The sequence below is a fragment of the Lutjanus erythropterus genome, unplaced genomic scaffold (assembly GCF_056507025.1).
Source record: "Lutjanus erythropterus isolate fLutEry1 unplaced genomic scaffold, fLutEry1.hap2 Scaffold_161, whole genome shotgun sequence".
NCBI lineage: Eukaryota > Metazoa > Chordata > Actinopteri > Lutjaniformes > Lutjanidae > Lutjanus > Lutjanus erythropterus.
Window position 1 is genome coordinate 270,639 of NW_028146638.1, and position 19,867 is coordinate 290,505.

The window sequence follows — 19,867 nt, forward strand, 5'->3', positions numbered from 1 at the left end:
CACTCTGATTTGGTCCCGGTATGTGACTGCATATGGTGAAATAAGCGTTTTCAGAGCGTAAAAAGCTCAAAAAGCACACTTTTCACAGCCAAGTGGCTGCAATCATCATCTTCTTGATGGAAAAGGTGGTTTTGTGTCTTTTTATGCCCTAAATTGGCAGATTTTTCACTTTTTAGCATCAGTGACCACTCTGATTTGGTCCCGGTATGTGACTGCATATGGTGAAATAAGCGTTTTCAGAGCGTAAAAAGCTCAAAAAGCACACTTTTCACAGCCAAGTGGCTGCAATCATCATCTTCTTGATGGAAAAGGTGGTTTTGTGTCTTTTTATGCCCTGTTTTGCCAGATTTTTCACTTTTTAGCATCAGTGACCACTGTGATTTGGTCCCGGTATGTGACTGCATATGGTGAAATAAGCGTTTTCAGAGCGTAAAAAGCTCAAAAAGCACACTTTTCACAGCCAAGTGGCTGCAATCATCATCTTCTTGATGGAAAAGGTGGATTTGTGTCTTTTTATGCCCTGTTTTGCCAGATTTTTCACTTTTTAGCATCAGTGACCACTCTGATTTGGTCCCGGTATGTGACTGCATATGGTGAAATAAGCGTTTTCAGAGCGTAAAAAGCTCAAAAAGCACACTTTTCACAGCCAAGTGGCTGCAATCATCATCTTCTTGATGGAAAAGGTGGTTTTGTGTCTTTTTATGCCCTGTTTTAGCAGATTTTTCACTTTTTAGCATCAGTGACCACTCTGATTTGGTCCCGGTATGTGACTGCATATGGTGAAATAAGCGTTTTCAGAGCGTAAAAAGCTCAAAAAGCACACTTTTCACAGCCAAGTGGCTGCAATCATCATCTTCTTGATGGAAAAGGTGGTTTTGTGTCTTTTTATGCCCTGTTTTGCCAGATTTTTCACTTTTTAGCATCAGTGACCACTGTGATTTGGTCCCGGTATGTGACTGCATATGGTGAAATAAGCGTTTTCAGAGCGTAAAAAGCTCAAAAAGCACACTTTTCACAGCCAAGTGGCTGCAATCATCATTTGCTTGATGGAAAAGGTGGTTTTGTGTCTTTTTATGCCCTAAATTGGCAGATTTTTCACTTTTTAGCATCAGTGACCACTCTGATTTGGTCCCGGTATGTGACTGCATATGGTGAAATAAGCGTTTTCAGAGCGTAAAAAGCTCAAAAAGCACACTTTTCACAGCCAAGTGGCTGCAATCATCATCTTCTTGATGGAAAAGGTGGTTTTGTGTCTTTTTATGCCCTGTTTTGCCAGATTTTTCACTTTTTAGCATCAGTGACCACTCTGATTTGGTCCCGGTATGTGACTGCATATGGTGAAATAAGCGTTTTCAGAGCGTAAAAAGCTCAAAAAGCACACTTTTCACAGCCAAGTGGCTGCAATCATCATCTTCTTGATGGAAAAGGTGGTTTTGTGTCTTTTTATGCCCTGTTTTGCCAGATTTTTCACTTTTTAGCATCAGTGAACACTGTGATTTGGTCCCGGTATGTGACTGCATATGGTGAAATAAGCGTTTTCAGAGCGTAAAAAGCTCAAAAAGCACACTTTTCACAGCCAAGTGGCTGCAATCATCATCTTCTTGATGGAAAAGGTGGTTTTGTGTCTTTTTATGCCCTGTTTTGCCAGATTTTTCACTTTTTAGCATCAGTGACCACTCTGATTTGGTCCCGGTATGTGACTGCATATGGTGAAATAAGCGTTTTCAGAGCGTAAAAAGCTCAGAAAGCACACTTTTCACAGCCAAGTGGCTGCAATCATCATCTTCTTGATGGAAAAGGTGGTTTTGTGTCTTTTTATGCCCTAAATTGGCAGATTTTTCACTTTTTAGCATCAGTGACCACTCTGATTTGGTCCCGGTATGTGACTGCATATGGTGAAATAAGCGTTTTCAGAGCGTAAAAAGCTCAAAAAGCACACTTTTCACAGCTAAGTGGCTGCAATCATCATCTTCTTGATGGAAAAGGTGGTTTTGTGTATTTTTATGCCCTGTTTTGCCAGATTTTTCACTTTTTAGCATCAGTGACCACTGTGATTTGGTCCCGGTATGTGACTGCATATGGTGAAATAAGCGTTTTCAGAGCGTAAAAAGCTCAAAAAGCACACTTTTCACAGCCAAGTGGCTGCAATCATCATCTTCTTGATGGAAAAGGTGGTTTTGTGTCTTTTTATGCCCTGTTTTGCCAGATTTTTCACTTTTTAGCATGAGTGACCACTGTGATTTGGTCCCGGTATGTGACTGCATATGGTGAAATAAGCGTTTTCAGAGCGTAAAAAGCTCAAAAAGCACACTTTTCACAGCCAAGTGGCTGCAATCATCATCTTCTTGATGGAAAAGGTGGTTTTGTGTCTTTTTATGCCCTGTTTTAGCAGATTTTTCACTTTTTAGCATCAGTGACCACTGTGATTTGGTCCCGGTATGTGACTGCATATGGTGAAATAAGCGTTTTCAGAGCGTAAAAAGCTCAAAAAGCACACTTTTCACAGCCAAGTGGCTGCAATCATCATCTTCTTGATGGAAAAGGTGGTTTTGTGTCTTTTTATGCCCTGTTTTGGCAGATTTTTCACTTTTTAGCATGAGTGACCACTGTGATTTGGTCCCGGTATGTGACTGCATATGGTGAAATAAGCGTTTTCAGAGCGTAAAAAGCTCAAAAAGCACACTTTTCACAGCCAAGTGGCTGCAATCATCATCTTCTTGATGGAAAAGGTGGTTTTGTGTCTTTTTATGCCCTGTTTTAGCAGATTTTTCACTTTTTAGCATCAGTGACCACTGTGATTTGGTCCCGGTATGTGACTGCATATGGTGAAATAAGCGTTTTCAGAGCGTAAAAAGCTCAAAAAGCACACTTTTCACAGCCAAGTGGCTGCAATCATCATCTTCTTGATGGAAAAGGTGGTTTTGTGTCTTTTTATGCCCTGTTTTGCCAGATTTTTCACTTTTTAGCATCAGTGACCACTCTGATTTGGTCCCGGTATGTGACTGCATATGGTGAAATAAGCGTTTTCAGAGCGTAAAAAGCTCAAAAAGCACACTTTTCACAGCCAAGTGGCTGCAATCATCATCTTCTTGATGGAAAAGGTGGTTTTGTGTCTTTTTATGCCCTGTTTTGCCAGATTTTTAACTTTTTAGCATGAGTGACCACTCTGATTTGGTCCCGGTATGTGACTGCATATGGTGAAATAAGCGTTTTCAGAGCGTAAAAAGCTCAAAAAGCACACTTTTCACAGCCAAGTGGCTGCAATCATCATCTTCTTGATGGAAAAGGTGGTTTTGTGTCTTTTTATGCCCTAAATTGGCAGATTTTTCACTTTTTAGCATCAGTGACCACTCTGATTTGGTCCCGGTATGTGACTGCATATGGTGAAATAAGCGTTTTCAGAGCGTAAAAAGCTCAAAAAGCACACTTTTCACAGCCAAGTGGCTGCAATCATCATCTTCTTGATGGAAAAGGTGGTTTTGTGTCTTTTTATGCCCTGTTTTGCCAGATTTATGACTTTTTAGCATGAGTGACCACTCTGTGATTTGGTCCCGGTATGTGACTGCATATGGTGAAATAAGCGTTTTCAGAGCGTAAAAAGCTCAAAAAGCACACTTTTCACAGCCAAGTGGCTGCAATCATCATCTTCTTGATGGAAAAGGTGGTTTTGTGTCTTTTTATGCCCTAAATTGGCAGATTTTTCACTTTTTAGCATGAGTGACCACTGTGATTTGGTCCCGGTATGTGACTGCATATGGTGAAATAAGCGTTTTCAGAGCGTAAAAAGCTCAAAAAGCACACTTTTCACAGCCAAGTGGCTGCAATCATCATCTTCTTGATGGAAAAGGTGGTTTTGTGTCTTTTTATGCCCTGTTTTGCCAGATTTTTCACTTTTTAGCATCAGTGACCACTGTGATTTGGTCCCGGTATGTGACTGCATATGGTGAAATAAGCGTTTTCAGAGCGTAAAAAGCTCAAAAAGCACAATTTTCACAGCCAAGTGGCTGCAATCATCATCTTCTTGATGGAAAAGGTGGTTTTGTGTCTTTTTATGCCCTGTTTTGCCAGATTTTTCACTTTTTAGCATGAGTGACCACTCTGATTTGGTCCCGGTATGTGACTGCATATGGTGAAATAAGCGTTTTCAGAGCGTAAAAAGCTCAAAAAGCACACTTTTCACAGCCAAGTGGCTGCAATCATCATCTTCTTGATGGAAAAGGTGGTTTTGTGTGTTTTTATGCCCTAAATTGGCAGATTTTTCACTTTTTAGCATCAGTGACCACTCTGATTTGGTCCCGGTATGTGACTGCATATGGTGAAATAAGCGTTTTCAGAGCGTAAAAAGCTCAAACAGCACACTTTTCACAGCCAAGTGGCTGCAATCATCATCTTCTTGATGGAAAAGGTGGTTTTGTGTCTTTTTATGCCCTAAATTGGCAGATTTTTCACTTTTTAGCATGAGTGACCACTGTGATTTGGTCCCGGTATGTGACTGCATATGGTGAAATAAGCGTTTTCAGAGCGTAAAAAGCTCAAAAAGCACACTTTTCACAGCCAAGTGGCTGCAATCATCATCTTCTTGATGGAAAAGGTGGTTTTGTGTCTTTTTATGCCCTGTTTTAGCAGATTTTTCACTTTTTAGCATGAGTGACCACTGTGATTTGGTCCCGGTATGTGACTGCATATGGTGAAATAAGCGTTTTCAGAGCGTAAAAAGCTCAAAAAGCACACTTTTCACAGCCAAGTGGCTGCAATCATCATCTTCTTGATGGAAAAGGTGGTTTTGTGTCTTTTTATGCCCTAAATTGGCAGATTTTTCACTTTTTAGCATCAGTGACCACTCTGATTTGGTCCCGGTATGTGACTGCATATGGTGAAATAAGCGTTTTCAGAGCGTAAAAAGCTCAAAAAGCACACTTTTCACAGCCAAGTGGCTGCAATCATCATCTTCTTGATGGAAAAGGTGGTTTTGTGTCTTTTTATGCCCTGTTTTGCCAGATTTTTCACTTTTTAGCATGAGTGACCACTGTGATTTGGTCCCGGTATGTGACTGCATATGGTGAAATAAGCGTTTTCAGAGCGTATAAAGCTCAAAAAGCACACTTTTCACAGCCAAGTGGCTGCAATCATCATCTTCTTGATGGAAAAGGTGGTTTTGTGTCTTTTTATGCCCTGTTTTGCCAGATTTTTCACTTTTTAGCATGAGTGACCACTGTGATTTGGTCCCGGTATGTGACTGCATATGGTGAAATAAGCGTTTTCAGAGCGTAAAAAGCTCAAAAAGCACACTTTTCACAGCCAAGTGGCTGCAATCATCATCTTCTTGATGGAAAAGGTGGTTTTGTGTCTTTTTATGCCCTGTTTTGCCAGATTTTTCACTTTTTAGCATCAGTGACCACTGTGATTTGGTCCCGGTATGTGACTGCATATGGTGAAATAAGCGTTTTCAGAGCGTAAAAAGCTCAAAAAGCACACTTTTCACAGCCAAGTGGCTGCAATCATCATCTTCTTGATGGAAAAGGTGGATTTGTGTCTTTTTATGCCCTGTTTTGCCAGATTTTTCACTTTTTAGCATCAGTGACCACTCTGATTTGGTCCCGGTATGTGACTGCATATGGTGAAATAAGCGTTTTCAGAGCGTAAAAAGCTCAAAAAGCACACTTTTCACAGCCAAGTGGCTGCAATCATCATCTTCTTGATGGAAAAGGTGGTTTTGTGTCTTTTTATGCCCTGTTTTAGCAGATTTTTCACTTTTTAGCATCAGTGACCACTCTGATTTGGTCCCGGTATGTGACTGCATATGGTGAAATAAGCGTTTTCAGAGCGTAAAAAGCTCAAAAAGCACACTTTTCACAGCCAAGTGGCTGCAATCATCATCTTCTTGATGGAAAAGGTGGTTTTGTGTCTTTTTATGCCCTGTTTTGCCAGATTTTTCACTTTTTAGCATCAGTGACCACTGTGATTTGGTCCCGGTATGTGACTGCATATGGTGAAATAAGCGTTTTCAGAGCGTAAAAAGCTCAAAAAGCACACTTTTCACAGCCAAGTGGCTGCAATCATCATCTTCTTGATGGAAAAGGTGGTTTTGTGTCTTTTTATGCCCTGTTTTGCCAGATTTTTCACTTTTTAGCATCAGTGACCACTGTGATTTGGTCCCGGTATGTGACTGCATATGGTGAAATAAGCGTTTTCAGAGCGTAAAAAGCTCAAAAAGCACACTTTTCACAGCCAAGTGGCTGCAATCATCATCTTCTTGATGGAAAAGGTGGTTTTGTGTCTTTTTATGCCCTGTTTTGCCAGATTTTTCACTTTTTAGCATCAGTGACCACTCTGATTTGGTCCCGGTATGTGACTGCATATGGTGAAATAAGCGTTTTCAGAGCGTAAAAAGCTCAAAAAGCACACTTTTCACAGCCAAGTGGCTGCAATCATCATCTTCTTGATGGAAAAGGTGATTTTGTGTCTTTTTATGCCCTGTTTTGCCAGATTTTTCACTTTTTAGCATCAGTGACCACTCTGATTTGGTCCCGGTATGTGACTGCATATGGTGAAATAAGCGTTTTCAGAGCGTAAAAAGCTCAAAAAGCACACTTTTCACAGCTAAGTGGCTGCAATCATCATCTTCTTGATGGAAAAGGTGGTTTTGTGTCTTTTTATGCCCTGTTTTGCCAGATTTTTCACTTTTTAGCATCAGTGACCACTGTGATTTGGTCCCGGTATGTGACTGCATATGGTGAAATAAGCGTTTTCAGAGCGTAAAAAGCTCAAAAAGCACACTTTTCACAGCCAAGTGGCTGCAATCATCATCTTCTTGATGGAAAAGGTGGTTTTGTGTCTTTTTATGCCCTGTTTTGCCAGATTTTTCACTTTTTAGCATGAGTGACCACTGTGATTTGGTCCCGGTATGTGACTGCATATGGTGAAATAAGCGTTTTCAGAGCGTAAAAAGCTCAAAAAGCACACTTTTCACAGCCAAGTGGCTGCAATCATCATCTTCTTGATGGAAAAGGTGGTTTTGTGTCTTTTTATGCCCTGTTTTAGCAGATTTTTCACTTTTTAGCATCAGTGACCACTGTGATTTGGTCCCGGTATGTGACTGCATATGGTGAAATAAGCGTTTTCAGAGCGTAAAAAGCTCAAAAAGCACACTTTTCACAGCCAAGTGGCTGCAATCATCATCTTCTTGATGGAAAAGGTGGTTTTGTGTCTTTTTATGCCCTGTTTTGGCAGATTTTTCACTTTTTAGCATGAGTGACCACTGTGATTTGGTCCCGGTATGTGACTGCATATGGTGAAATAAGCGTTTTCAGAGCGTAAAAAGCTCAAAAAGCACACTTTTCACAGCCAAGTGGCTGCAATCATCATCTTCTTGATGGAAAAGGTGGTTTTGTGTCTTTTTATGCCCTGTTTTAGCAGATTTTTCACTTTTTAGCATCAGTGACCACTGTGATTTGGTCCCGGTATGTGACTGCATATGGTGAAATAAGCGTTTTCAGAGCGTAAAAAGCTCAAAAAGCACACTTTTCACAGCCAAGTGGCTGCAATCATCATCTTCTTGATGGAAAAGGTGGTTTTGTGTCTTTTTATGCCCTGTTTTGCCAGATTTTTCACTTTTTAGCATCAGTGACCACTCTGATTTGGTCCCGGTATGTGACTGCATATGGTGAAATAAGCGTTTTCAGAGCGTAAAAAGCTCAAAAAGCACACTTTTCACAGCCAAGTGGCTGCAATCATCATCTTCTTGATGGAAAAGGTGGTTTTGTGTCTTTTTATGCCCTGTTTTGCCAGATTTTTAACTTTTTAGCATGAGTGACCACTCTGATTTGGTCCCGGTATGTGACTGCATATGGTGAAATAAGCGTTTTCAGAGCGTAAAAAGCTCAAAAAGCACACTTTTCACAGCCAAGTGGCTGCAATCATCATCTTCTTGATGGAAAAGGTGGTTTTGTGTCTTTTTATGCCCTAAATTGGCAGATTTTTCACTTTTTAGCATCAGTGACCACTCTGATTTGGTCCCGGTATGTGACTGCATATGGTGAAATAAGCGTTTTCAGAGCGTAAAAAGCTCAAAAAGCACACTTTTCACAGCCAAGTGGCTGCAATCATCATCTTCTTGATGGAAAAGGTGGTTTTGTGTCTTTTTATGCCCTGTTTTGCCAGATTTATGACTTTTTAGCATGAGTGACCACTCTGTGATTTGGTCCCGGTATGTGACTGCATATGGTGAAATAAGCGTTTTCAGAGCGTAAAAAGCTCAAAAAGCACACTTTTCACAGCCAAGTGGCTGCAATCATCATCTTCTTGATGGAAAAGGTGGTTTTGTGTCTTTTTATGCCCTAAATTGGCAGATTTTTCACTTTTTAGCATGAGTGACCACTGTGATTTGGTCCCGGTATGTGACTGCATATGGTGAAATAAGCGTTTTCAGAGCGTAAAAAGCTCAAAAAGCACACTTTTCACAGCCAAGTGGCTGCAATCATCATCTTCTTGATGGAAAAGGTGGTTTTGTGTCTTTTTATGCCCTGTTTTGCCAGATTTTTCACTTTTTAGCATCAGTGACCACTGTGATTTGGTCCCGGTATGTGACTGCATATGGTGAAATAAGCGTTTTCAGAGCGTAAAAAGCTCAAAAAGCACAATTTTCACAGCCAAGTGGCTGCAATCATCATCTTCTTGATGGAAAAGGTGGTTTTGTGTCTTTTTATGCCCTGTTTTGCCAGATTTTTCACTTTTTAGCATGAGTGACCACTCTGATTTGGTCCCGGTATGTGACTGCATATGGTGAAATAAGCGTTTTCAGAGCGTAAAAAGCTCAAAAAGCACACTTTTCACAGCCAAGTGGCTGCAATCATCATCTTCTTGATGGAAAAGGTGGTTTTGTGTCTTTTTATGCCCTGTTTTGGCAGATTTTTCACTTTTTAGCATGAGTGACCACTCTGATTTGGTCCCGGTATGTGACTGCATATGGTGAAATAAGCGTTTTCAGAGCGTAAAAAGCTCAAAAAGCACACTTTTCACAGCCAAGTGGCTGCAATCATCATCTTCTTGATGGAAAAGGTGGTTTTGTGCCTTTTTATGCCCTGTTTTGGCAGATTTTTCACTTTTTAGCATCAGTGACCACTGTGATTTGGTCCCGGTATGTGACTGCATATGGTGAAATAAGCGTTTTCAGAGCGTAAAAAGCTCAAAAAGCACACTTTTCACAGCCAAGTGGCTGCAATCATCATCTTCTTGATGGAAAAGGTGGTTTTGTGTCTTTTTATGCCCTGTTTTGCCAGATTTTTCACTTTTTAGCATGAGTGACCACTGTGATTTGGTCCCGGTATGTGACTGCATATGGTGAAATAAGCGTTTTCAGAGCGTAAAAAGCTCAAAAAGCACACTTTTCACAGCCAAGTGGCTGCAATCATCATCTTCTTGATGGAAAAGGTGGTTTTGTGTCTTTTTATGCCCTAAATTGGCAGATTTTTCACTTTTTAGCATCAGTGACCACTCTGATTTGGTCCCGGTATATGACTGCATATGGTGAAATAAGCGTTTTCAGAGCGTAAAAAGCTCAAAAAGCACACTTTTCACAGCCAAGTGGCTGCAATCATCATCTTCTTGATGGAAAAGGTGGTCTTGTGTCTTTTTATGCCCTAAATTGGCAGATTTTTCACTTTTTAGCATCAGTGACCACTCTGATTTGGTCCCGGTATGTGACTGCATATGGTGAAATAAGCGTTTTCAGAGCGTAAAAAGCTCAAAAAGCACACTTTTCACAGCCAAGTGGCTGCAATTATCATCTTCTTGATGGAAAAGGTGGTTTTGTGTCTTTTTATGCCCTGTTTTAGCAGATTTTTCACTTTTTAGCATCAGTGACCACTGTGATTTGGTCCCGGTATGTGACTGCATATGGTGAAATAAGCGTTTTCAGAGCGTAAAAAGCTCAAAAAGCACACTTTTCACAGCCAAGTGGCTGCAATCATCATCTTCTTGATGGAAAAGGTGGTTTTGTGTCTTTTTATGCCCTGTTTTGCCAGATTTTTCACTTTTTAGCATGAGTGACCACTGTGATTTGGTCCCGGTATGTGACTGCATATGGTGAAATAAGCGTTTTCAGAGCGTAAAAAGCTCAAAAAGCACACTTTTCACAGCCAAGTGGCTGCAATCATCATCTTCTTGATGGAAAAGGTGGTTTTGTGTCTTTTTATGCCCTGTTTTGCCAGATTTTTCACTTTTTAGCATCAGTGACCACTCTGATTTGGTCCCGGTATGTGACTGCATATGGTGAAATAAGCGTTTTCAGAGCGTAAAAAGCTCAAAAAGCACACTTTTCACAGCCAAGTGGCTGCAATCATCATCTTCTTGATGGAAAAGGTGGTTTTGTGTCTTTTTATGCCCTGTTTTGCCAGATTTTTCACTTTTTAGCATCAGTGACCACTGTGATTTGGTCCCGGTATGTGACTGCATATGGTGAAATAAGCGTTTTCAGAGCGTAAAAAGCTCAAAAAGCACACTTTTCACAGCCAAGTGGCTGCAATCATCATCTTCTTGATGGAAAAGGTGGATTTGTGTCTTTTTATGCCCTGTTTTGCCAGATTTTTCACTTTTTAGCATCAGTGACCACTCTGATTTGGTCCCGGTATGTGACTGCATATGGTGAAATAAGCGTTTTCAGAGCGTAAAAAGCTCAAAAAGCACACTTTTCACAGCCAAGTGGCTGCAATCATCATCTTCTTGATGGAAAAGGTGGTTTTGTGTCTTTTTATGCCCTGTTTTAGCAGATTTTTCACTTTTTAGCATCAGTGACCACTCTGATTTGGTCCCGGTATGTGACTGCATATGGTGAAATAAGCGTTTTCAGAGCGTAAAAAGCTCAAAAAGCACACTTTTCACAGCCAAGTGGCTGCAATCATCATCTTCTTGATGGAAAAGGTGGTTTTGTGTCTTTTTATGCCCTAAATTGGCAGATTTTTCACTTTTTAGCATCAGTGACCACTCTGATTTGGTCCCGGTATGTGACTGCATATGGTGAAATAAGCGTTTTCAGAGCGTAAAAAGCTCAAAAAGCACACTTTTCACAGCCAAGTGGCTGCAATCATCATCTTCTTGATGGAAAAGGTGGTTTTGTGTCTTTTTATGCCCTGTTTTAGCAGATTTTTCACTTTTTAGCATCAGTGACCACTCTGATTTGGTCCCGGTATGTGACTGCATATGGTGAAATAAGCGTTTTCAGAGCGTAAAAAGCTCAAAAAGCACACTTTTCACAGCCAAGTGGCTGCAATCATCATCTTCTTGATGGAAAAGGTGGTTTTGTGTCTTTTTATGCCCTGTTTTGCCAGATTTTTCACTTTTTAGCATCAGTGAACACTGTGATTTGGTCCCGGTATGTGACTGCATATGGTGAAATAAGCGTTTTCAGAGCGTAAAAAGCTCAAAAAGCACACTTTTCACAGCCAAGTGGCTGCAATCATCATCTTCTTGATGGAAAAGGTGGTTTTGTGTCTTTTTATGCCCTGTTTTAGCAGATTTTTCACTTTTTAGCATCAGTGACCACTCTGATTTGGTCCCGGTATGTGACTGCATATGGTGAAATAAGCGTTTTCAGAGCGTAAAAAGCTCAAAAAGCACACTTTTCACAGCCAAGTGGCTGCAATCATCATCTTCTTGATGGAAAAGGTGGTTTTGTGTCTTTTTATGCCCTGTTTTGCCAGATTTTTCACTTTTTAGCATCAGTGAACACTGTGATTTGGTCCCGGTATGTGACTGCATATGGTGAAATAAGCGTTTTCAGAGCGTAAAAAGCTCAAAAAGCACACTTTTCACAGCCAAGTGGCTGCAATCATCATCTTCTTGATGGAAAAGGTGGTTTTGTGTCTTTTTATGCCCTGTTTTGCCAGATTTTTCACTTTTTAGCATCAGCGACCACTCTGATTTGGTCCCGGTATGTGACTGCATATGGTGAAATAAGCGTTTTCAGAGCGTAAAAAGCTCAAAAAGCACACTTTTCACAGCCAAGTGGCTGCAATCATCATCTTCTTGATGGAAAAGGTGGTTTTGTGTCTTTTTATGCCCTGTTTTGCCAGATTTTTCACTTTTTAGCATCAGTGACCACTGTGATTTGGTCCCGGTATGTGACTGCATATGGTGAAATAAGCGTTTTCAGAGCGTAAAAAGCTCAGAAAGCACACTTTTCACAGCCAAGTGGCTGCAATCATCATCTTCTTGATGGAAAAGGTGGTTTTGTGTCTTTTTATGCCCTAAATTGGCAGATTTTTCACTTTTTAGCATCAGTGACCACTCTGATTTGGTCCCGGTATGTGACTGCATATGGTGAAATAAGCGTTTTCAGAGCGTAAAAAGCTCAAAAAGCACACTTTTCACAGCCAAGTGGCTGCAATCATCATCTTCTTGATGGAAAAGGTGGTTTTGTGTCTTTTTATGCCCTGTTTTGCCAGATTTTTCACTTTTTAGCATGAGTGACCACTCTGATTTGGTCCCGGTATGTGACTGCATATGGTGAAATAAGCGTTTTCAGAGCGTAAAAAGCTCAAAAAGCACACTTTTCACAGCCAAGTGGCTGCAATCATCATCTTCTTGATGGAAAAGGTGGTTTTGTGTCTTTTTATGCCCTAAATTGGCAGATTTTTCACTTTTTAGCATCAGTGACCACTCTGATTTGGTCCCGGTATGTGACTGCATATGGTGAAATAAGCGTTTTCAGAGCGTAAAAAGCTCAAAAAGCACACTTTTCACAGCCAAGTGGCTGCAATCATCATCTTCTTGATGGAAAAGGTGGTTTTGTGTCTTTTTATGCCCTGTTTTGCCAGATTTTTCACTTTTTAGCATCAGTGACCACTGTGATTTGGTCCCGGTATGTGACTGCATATGGTGAAATAAGCGTTTTCAGAGCGTAAAAAGCTCAAAAAGCACACTTTTCACAGCCAAGTGGCTGCAATCATCATCTTCTTGATGGAAAAGGTGGATTTGTGTCTTTTTATGCCCTGTTTTGCCAGATTTTTCACTTTTTAGCATCAGTGACCACTCTGATTTGGTCCCGGTATGTGACTGCATATGGTGAAATAAGCGTTTTCAGAGCGTAAAAAGCTCAAAAAGCACACTTTTCACAGCCAAGTGGCTGCAATCATCATCTTCTTGATGGAAAAGGTGGTTTTGTGTCTTTTTATGCCCTGTTTTGCCAGATTTTTCACTTTTTAGCATCAGTGACCACTCTGATTTGGTCCCGGTATGTGACTGCATATGGTGAAATAAGCGTTTTCAGAGCGTAAAAAGCTCAAAAAGCACACTTTTCACAGCCAAGTGGCTGCAATCATCATCTTCTTGATGGAAAAGGTGGTTTTGTGTCTTTTTATGCCCTGTTTTGCCAGATTTTTCACTTTTTAGCATCAGTGAACACTGTGATTTGGTCCCGGTATGTGACTGCATATGGTGAAATAAGCGTTTTCAGAGCGTAAAAAGCTCAAAAAGCACACTTTTCACAGCCAAGTGGCTGCAATCATCATCTTCTTGATGGAAAAGGTGGTTTTGTGTCTTTTTATGCCCTGTTTTGCCAGATTTTTCACTTTTTAGCATCAGTGACCACTCTGATTTGGTCCCGGTATGTGACTGCATATGGTGAAATAAGCGTTTTCAGAGCGTAAAAAGCTCAGAAAGCACACTTTTCACAGCCAAGTGGCTGCAATCATCATCTTCTTGATGGAAAAGGTGGTTTTGTGTCTTTTTATGCCCTAAATTGGCAGATTTTTCACTTTTTAGCATCAGTGACCACTCTGATTTGGTCCCGGTATGTGACTGCATATGGTGAAATAAGCGTTTTCAGAGCGTAAAAAGCTCAAAAAGCACACTTTTCACAGCTAAGTGGCTGCAATCATCATCTTCTTGATGGAAAAGGTGGTTTTGTGTCTTTTTATGCCCTGTTTTGCCAGATTTTTCACTTTTTAGCATCAGTGACCACTGTGATTTGGTCCCGGTATGTGACTGCATATGGTGAAATAAGCGTTTTCAGAGCGTAAAAAGCTCAAAAAGCACACTTTTCACAGCCAAGTGGCTGCAATCATCATCTTCTTGATGGAAAAGGTGGTTTTGTGTCTTTTTATGCCCTGTTTTGCCAGATTTTTCACTTTTTAGCATGAGTGACCACTGTGATTTGGTCCCGGTATGTGACTGCATATGGTGAAATAAGCGTTTTCAGAGCGTAAAAAGCTCAAAAAGCACACTTTTCACAGCCAAGTGGCTGCAATCATCATCTTCTTGATGGAAAAGGTGGTTTTGTGTCTTTTTATGCCCTGTTTTAGCAGATTTTTCACTTTTTAGCATCAGTGACCACTGTGATTTGGTCCCGGTATGTGACTGCATATGGTGAAATAAGCGTTTTCAGAGCGTAAAAAGCTCAAAAAGCACACTTTTCACAGCCAAGTGGCTGCAATCATCATCTTCTTGATGGAAAAGGTGGTTTTGTGTCTTTTTATGCCCTGTTTTGGCAGATTTTTCACTTTTTAGCATGAGTGACCACTGTGATTTGGTCCCGGTATGTGACTGCATATGGTGAAATAAGCGTTTTCAGAGCGTAAAAAGCTCAAAAAGCACACTTTTCACAGCCAAGTGGCTGCAATCATCATCTTCTTGATGGAAAAGGTGGTTTTGTGTCTTTTTATGCCCTGTTTTAGCAGATTTTTCACTTTTTAGCATCAGTGACCACTGTGATTTGGTCCCGGTATGTGACTGCATATGGTGAAATAAGCGTTTTCAGAGCGTAAAAAGCTCAAAAAGCACACTTTTCACAGCCAAGTGGCTGCAATCATCATCTTCTTGATGGAAAAGGTGGTTTTGTGTCTTTTTATGCCCTGTTTTGCCAGATTTTTCACTTTTTAGCATCAGTGACCACTCTGATTTGGTCCCGGTATGTGACTGCATATGGTGAAATAAGCGTTTTCAGAGCGTAAAAAGCTCAAAAAGCACACTTTTCACAGCCAAGTGGCTGCAATCATCATCTTCTTGATGGAAAAGGTGGTTTTGTGTCTTTTTATGCCCTGTTTTGCCAGATTTTTAACTTTTTAGCATGAGTGACCACTCTGATTTGGTCCCGGTATGTGACTGCATATGGTGAAATAAGCGTTTTCAGAGCGTAAAAAGCTCAAAAAGCACACTTTTCACAGCCAAGTGGCTGCAATCATCATCTTCTTGATGGAAAAGGTGGTTTTGTGTCTTTTTATGCCCTAAATTGGCAGATTTTTCACTTTTTAGCATCAGTGACCACTCTGATTTGGTCCCGGTATGTGACTGCATATGGTGAAATAAGCGTTTTCAGAGCGTAAAAAGCTCAAAAAGCACACTTTTCACAGCCAAGTGGCTGCAATCATCATCTTCTTGATGGAAAAGGTGGTTTTGTGTCTTTTTATGCCCTGTTTTGCCAGATTTATGACTTTTTAGCATGAGTGACCACTCTGTGATTTGGTCCCGGTATGTGACTGCATATGGTGAAATAAGCGTTTTCAGAGCGTAAAAAGCTCAAAAAGCACACTTTTCACAGCCAAGTGGCTGCAATCATCATCTTCTTGATGGAAAAGGTGGTTTTGTGTCTTTTTATGCCCTAAATTGGCAGATTTTTCACTTTTTAGCATGAGTGACCACTGTGATTTGGTCCCGGTATGTGACTGCATATGGTGAAATAAGCGTTTTCAGAGCGTAAAAAGCTCAAAAAGCACACTTTTCACAGCCAAGTGGCTGCAATCATCATCTTCTTGATGGAAAAGGTGGTTTTGTGTCTTTTTATGCCCTGTTTTGCCAGATTTTTCACTTTTTAGCATCAGTGACCACTGTGATTTGGTCCCGGTATGTGACTGCATATGGTGAAATAAGCGTTTTCAGAGCGTAAAAAGCTCAAAAAGCACAATTTTCACAGCCAAGTGGCTGCAATCATCATCTTCTTGATGGAAAAGGTGGTTTTGTGTCTTTTTATGCCCTGTTTTGCCAGATTTTTCACTTTTTAGCATGAGTGACCACTCTGATTTGGTCCCGGTATGTGACTGCATATGGTGAAATAAGCGTTTTCAGAGCGTAAAAAGCTCAAAAAGCACACTTTTCACAGCCAAGTGGCTGCAATCATCATCTTCTTGATGGAAAAGGTGGTTTTGTGTGTTTTTATGCCCTAAATTGGCAGATTTTTCACTTTTTAGCATCAGTGACCACTCTGATTTGGTCCCGGTATGTGACTGCATATGGTGAAATAAGCGTTTTCAGAGCGTAAAAAGCTCAAACAGCACACTTTTCACAGCCAAGTGGCTGCAATCATCATCTTCTTGATGGAAAAGGTGGTTTTGTGTCTTTTTATGCCCTAAATTGGCAGATTTTTCACTTTTTAGCATGAGTGACCACTGTGATTTGGTCCCGGTATGTGACTGCATATGGTGAAATAAGCGTTTTCAGAGCGTAAAAAGCTCAAAAAGCACACTTTTCACAGCCAAGTGGCTGCAATCATCATCTTCTTGATGGAAAAGGTGGTTTTGTGTCTTTTTATGCCCTGTTTTAGCAGATTTTTCACTTTTTAGCATGAGTGACCACTGTGATTTGGTCCCGGTATGTGACTGCATATGGTGAAATAAGCGTTTTCAGAGCGTAAAAAGCTCAAAAAGCACACTTTTCACAGCCAAGTGGCTGCAATCATCATCTTCTTGATGGAAAAGGTGGTTTTGTGTCTTTTTATGCCCTAAATTGGCAGATTTTTCACTTTTTAGCATCAGTGACCACTCTGATTTGGTCCCGGTATGTGACTGCATATGGTGAAATAAGCGTTTTCAGAGCGTAAAAAGCTCAAAAAGCACACTTTTCACAGCCAAGTGGCTGCAATCATCATCTTCTTGATGGAAAAGGTGGTTTTGTGTCTTTTTATGCCCTGTTTTGCCAGATTTTTCACTTTTTAGCATGAGTGACCACTGTGATTTGGTCCCGGTATGTGACTGCATATGGTGAAATAAGCGTTTTCAGAGCGTATAAAGCTCAAAAAGCACACTTTTCACAGCCAAGTGGCTGCAATCATCATCTTCTTGATGGAAAAGGTGGTTTTGTGTCTTTTTATGCCCTGTTTTGCCAGATTTTTCACTTTTTAGCATGAGTGACCACTGTGATTTGGTCCCGGTATGTGACTGCATATGGTGAAATAAGCGTTTTCAGAGCGTAAAAAGCTCAAAAAGCACACTTTTCACAGCCAAGTGGCTGCAATCATCATCTTCTTGATGGAAAAGGTGGTTTTGTGTCTTTTTATGCCCTGTTTTGCCAGATTTTTCACTTTTTAGCATCAGTGACCACTGTGATTTGGTCCCGGTATGTGACTGCATATGGTGAAATAAGCGTTTTCAGAGCGTAAAAAGCTCAAAAAGCACACTTTTCACAGCCAAGTGGCTGCAATCATCATCTTCTTGATGGAAAAGGTGGATTTGTGTCTTTTTATGCCCTGTTTTGCCAGATTTTTCACTTTTTAGCATCAGTGACCACTCTGATTTGGTCCCGGTATGTGACTGCATATGGTGAAATAAGCGTTTTCAGAGCGTAAAAAGCTCAAAAAGCACACTTTTCACAGCCAAGTGGCTGCAATCATCATCTTCTTGATGGAAAAGGTGGTTTTGTGTCTTTTTATGCCCTGTTTTAGCAGATTTTTCACTTTTTAGCATCAGTGACCACTCTGATTTGGTCCCGGTATGTGACTGCATATGGTGAAATAAGCGTTTTCAGAGCGTAAAAAGCTCAAAAAGCACACTTTTCACAGCCAAGTGGCTGCAATCATCATCTTCTTGATGGAAAAGGTGGTTTTGTGTCTTTTTATGCCCTGTTTTGCCAGATTTTTCACTTTTTAGCATCAGTGACCACTGTGATTTGGTCCCGGTATGTGACTGCATATGGTGAAATAAGCGTTTTCAGAGCGTAAAAAGCTCAAAAAGCACACTTTTCACAGCCAAGTGGCTGCAATCATCATCTTCTTGATGGAAAAGGTGGTTTTGTGTCTTTTTATGCCCTGTTTTGCCAGATTTTTCACTTTTTAGCATCAGTGACCACTGTGATTTGGTCCCGGTATGTGACTGCATATGGTGAAATAAGCGTTTTCAGAGCGTAAAAAGCTCAAAAAGCACACTTTTCACAGCCAAGTGGCTGCAATCATCATCTTCTTGATGGAAAAGGTGGTTTTGTGTCTTTTTATGCCCTGTTTTGCCAGATTTTTCACTTTTTAGCATCAGTGACCACTCTGATTTGGTCCCGGTATGTGACTGCATATGGTGAAATAAGCGTTTTCAGAGCGTAAAAAGCTCAAAAAGCACACTTTTCACAGCCAAGTGGCTGCAATCATCATCTTCTTGATGGAAAAGGTGATTTTGTGTCTTTTTATGCCCTGTTTTGCCAGATTTTTCACTTTTTAGCATCAGTGACCACTCTGATTTGGTCCCGGTATGTGACTGCATATGGTGAAATAAGCGTTTTCAGAGCGTAAAAAGCTCAAAAAGCACACTTTTCACAGCTAAGTGGCTGCAATCATCATCTTCTTGATGGAAAAGGTGGTTTTGTGTCTTTTTATGCCCTGTTTTGCCAGATTTTTCACTTTTTAGCATCAGTGACCACTGTGATTTGGTCCCGGTATGTGACTGCATATGGTGAAATAAGCGTTTTCAGAGCGTAAAAAGCTCAAAAAGCACACTTTTCACAGCCAAGTGGCTGCAATCATCATCTTCTTGATGGAAAAGGTGGTTTTGTGTCTTTTTATGCCCTGTTTTGCCAGATTTTTCACTTTTTAGCATGAGTGACCACTGTGATTTGGTCCCGGTATGTGACTGCATATGGTGAAATAAGCGTTTTCAGAGCGTAAAAAGCTCAAAAAGCACACTTTTCACAGCCAAGTGGCTGCAATCATCATCTTCTTGATGGAAAAGGTGGTTTTGTGTCTTTTTATGCCCTGTTTTAGCAGATTTTTCACTTTTTAGCATCAGTGACCACTGTGATTTGGTCCCGGTATGTGACTGCATATGGTGAAATAAGCGTTTTCAGAGCGTAAAAAGCTCAAAAAGCACACTTTTCACAGCCAAGTGGCTGCAATCATCATCTTCTTGATGGAAAAGGTGGTTTTGTGTCTTTTTATGCCCTGTTTTGGCAGATTTTTCACTTTTTAGCATGAGTGACCACTGTGATTTGGTCCCGGTATGTGACTGCATATGGTGAAATAAGCGTTTTCAGAGCGTAAAAAGCTCAAAAAGCACACTTTTCACAGCCAAGTGGCTGCAATCATCATCTTCTTGATGGAAAAGGTGGTTTTGTGTCTTTTTATGCCCTGTTTTAGCAGATTTTTCACTTTTTAGCATCAGTGACCACTGTGATTTGGTCCCGGTATGTGACTGCATATGGTGAAATAAGCGTTTTCAGAGCGTAAAAAGCTCAAAAAGCACACTTTTCACAGCCAAGTGGCTGCAATCATCATCTTCTTGATGGAAAAGGTGGTTTTGTGTCTTTTTATGCCCTGTTTTGCCAGATTTTTCACTTTTTAGCATCAGTGACCACTCTGATTTGGTCCCGGTATGTGACTGCATATGGTGAAATAAGCGTTTTCAGAGCGTAAAAAGCTCAAAAAGCACACTTTTCACAGCCAAGTGGCTGCAATCATCATCTTCTTGATGGAAAAGGTGGTTTTGTGTCTTTTTATGCCCTGTTTTGCCAGATTTTTAACTTTTTAGCATGAGTGACCACTCTGATTTGGTCCCGGTATGTGACTGCATATGGTGAAATAAGCGTTTTCAGAGCGTAAAAAGCTCAAAAAGCACACTTTTCACAGCCAAGTGGCTGCAATCATCATCTTCTTGATGGAAAAGGTGGTTTTGTGTCTTTTTAT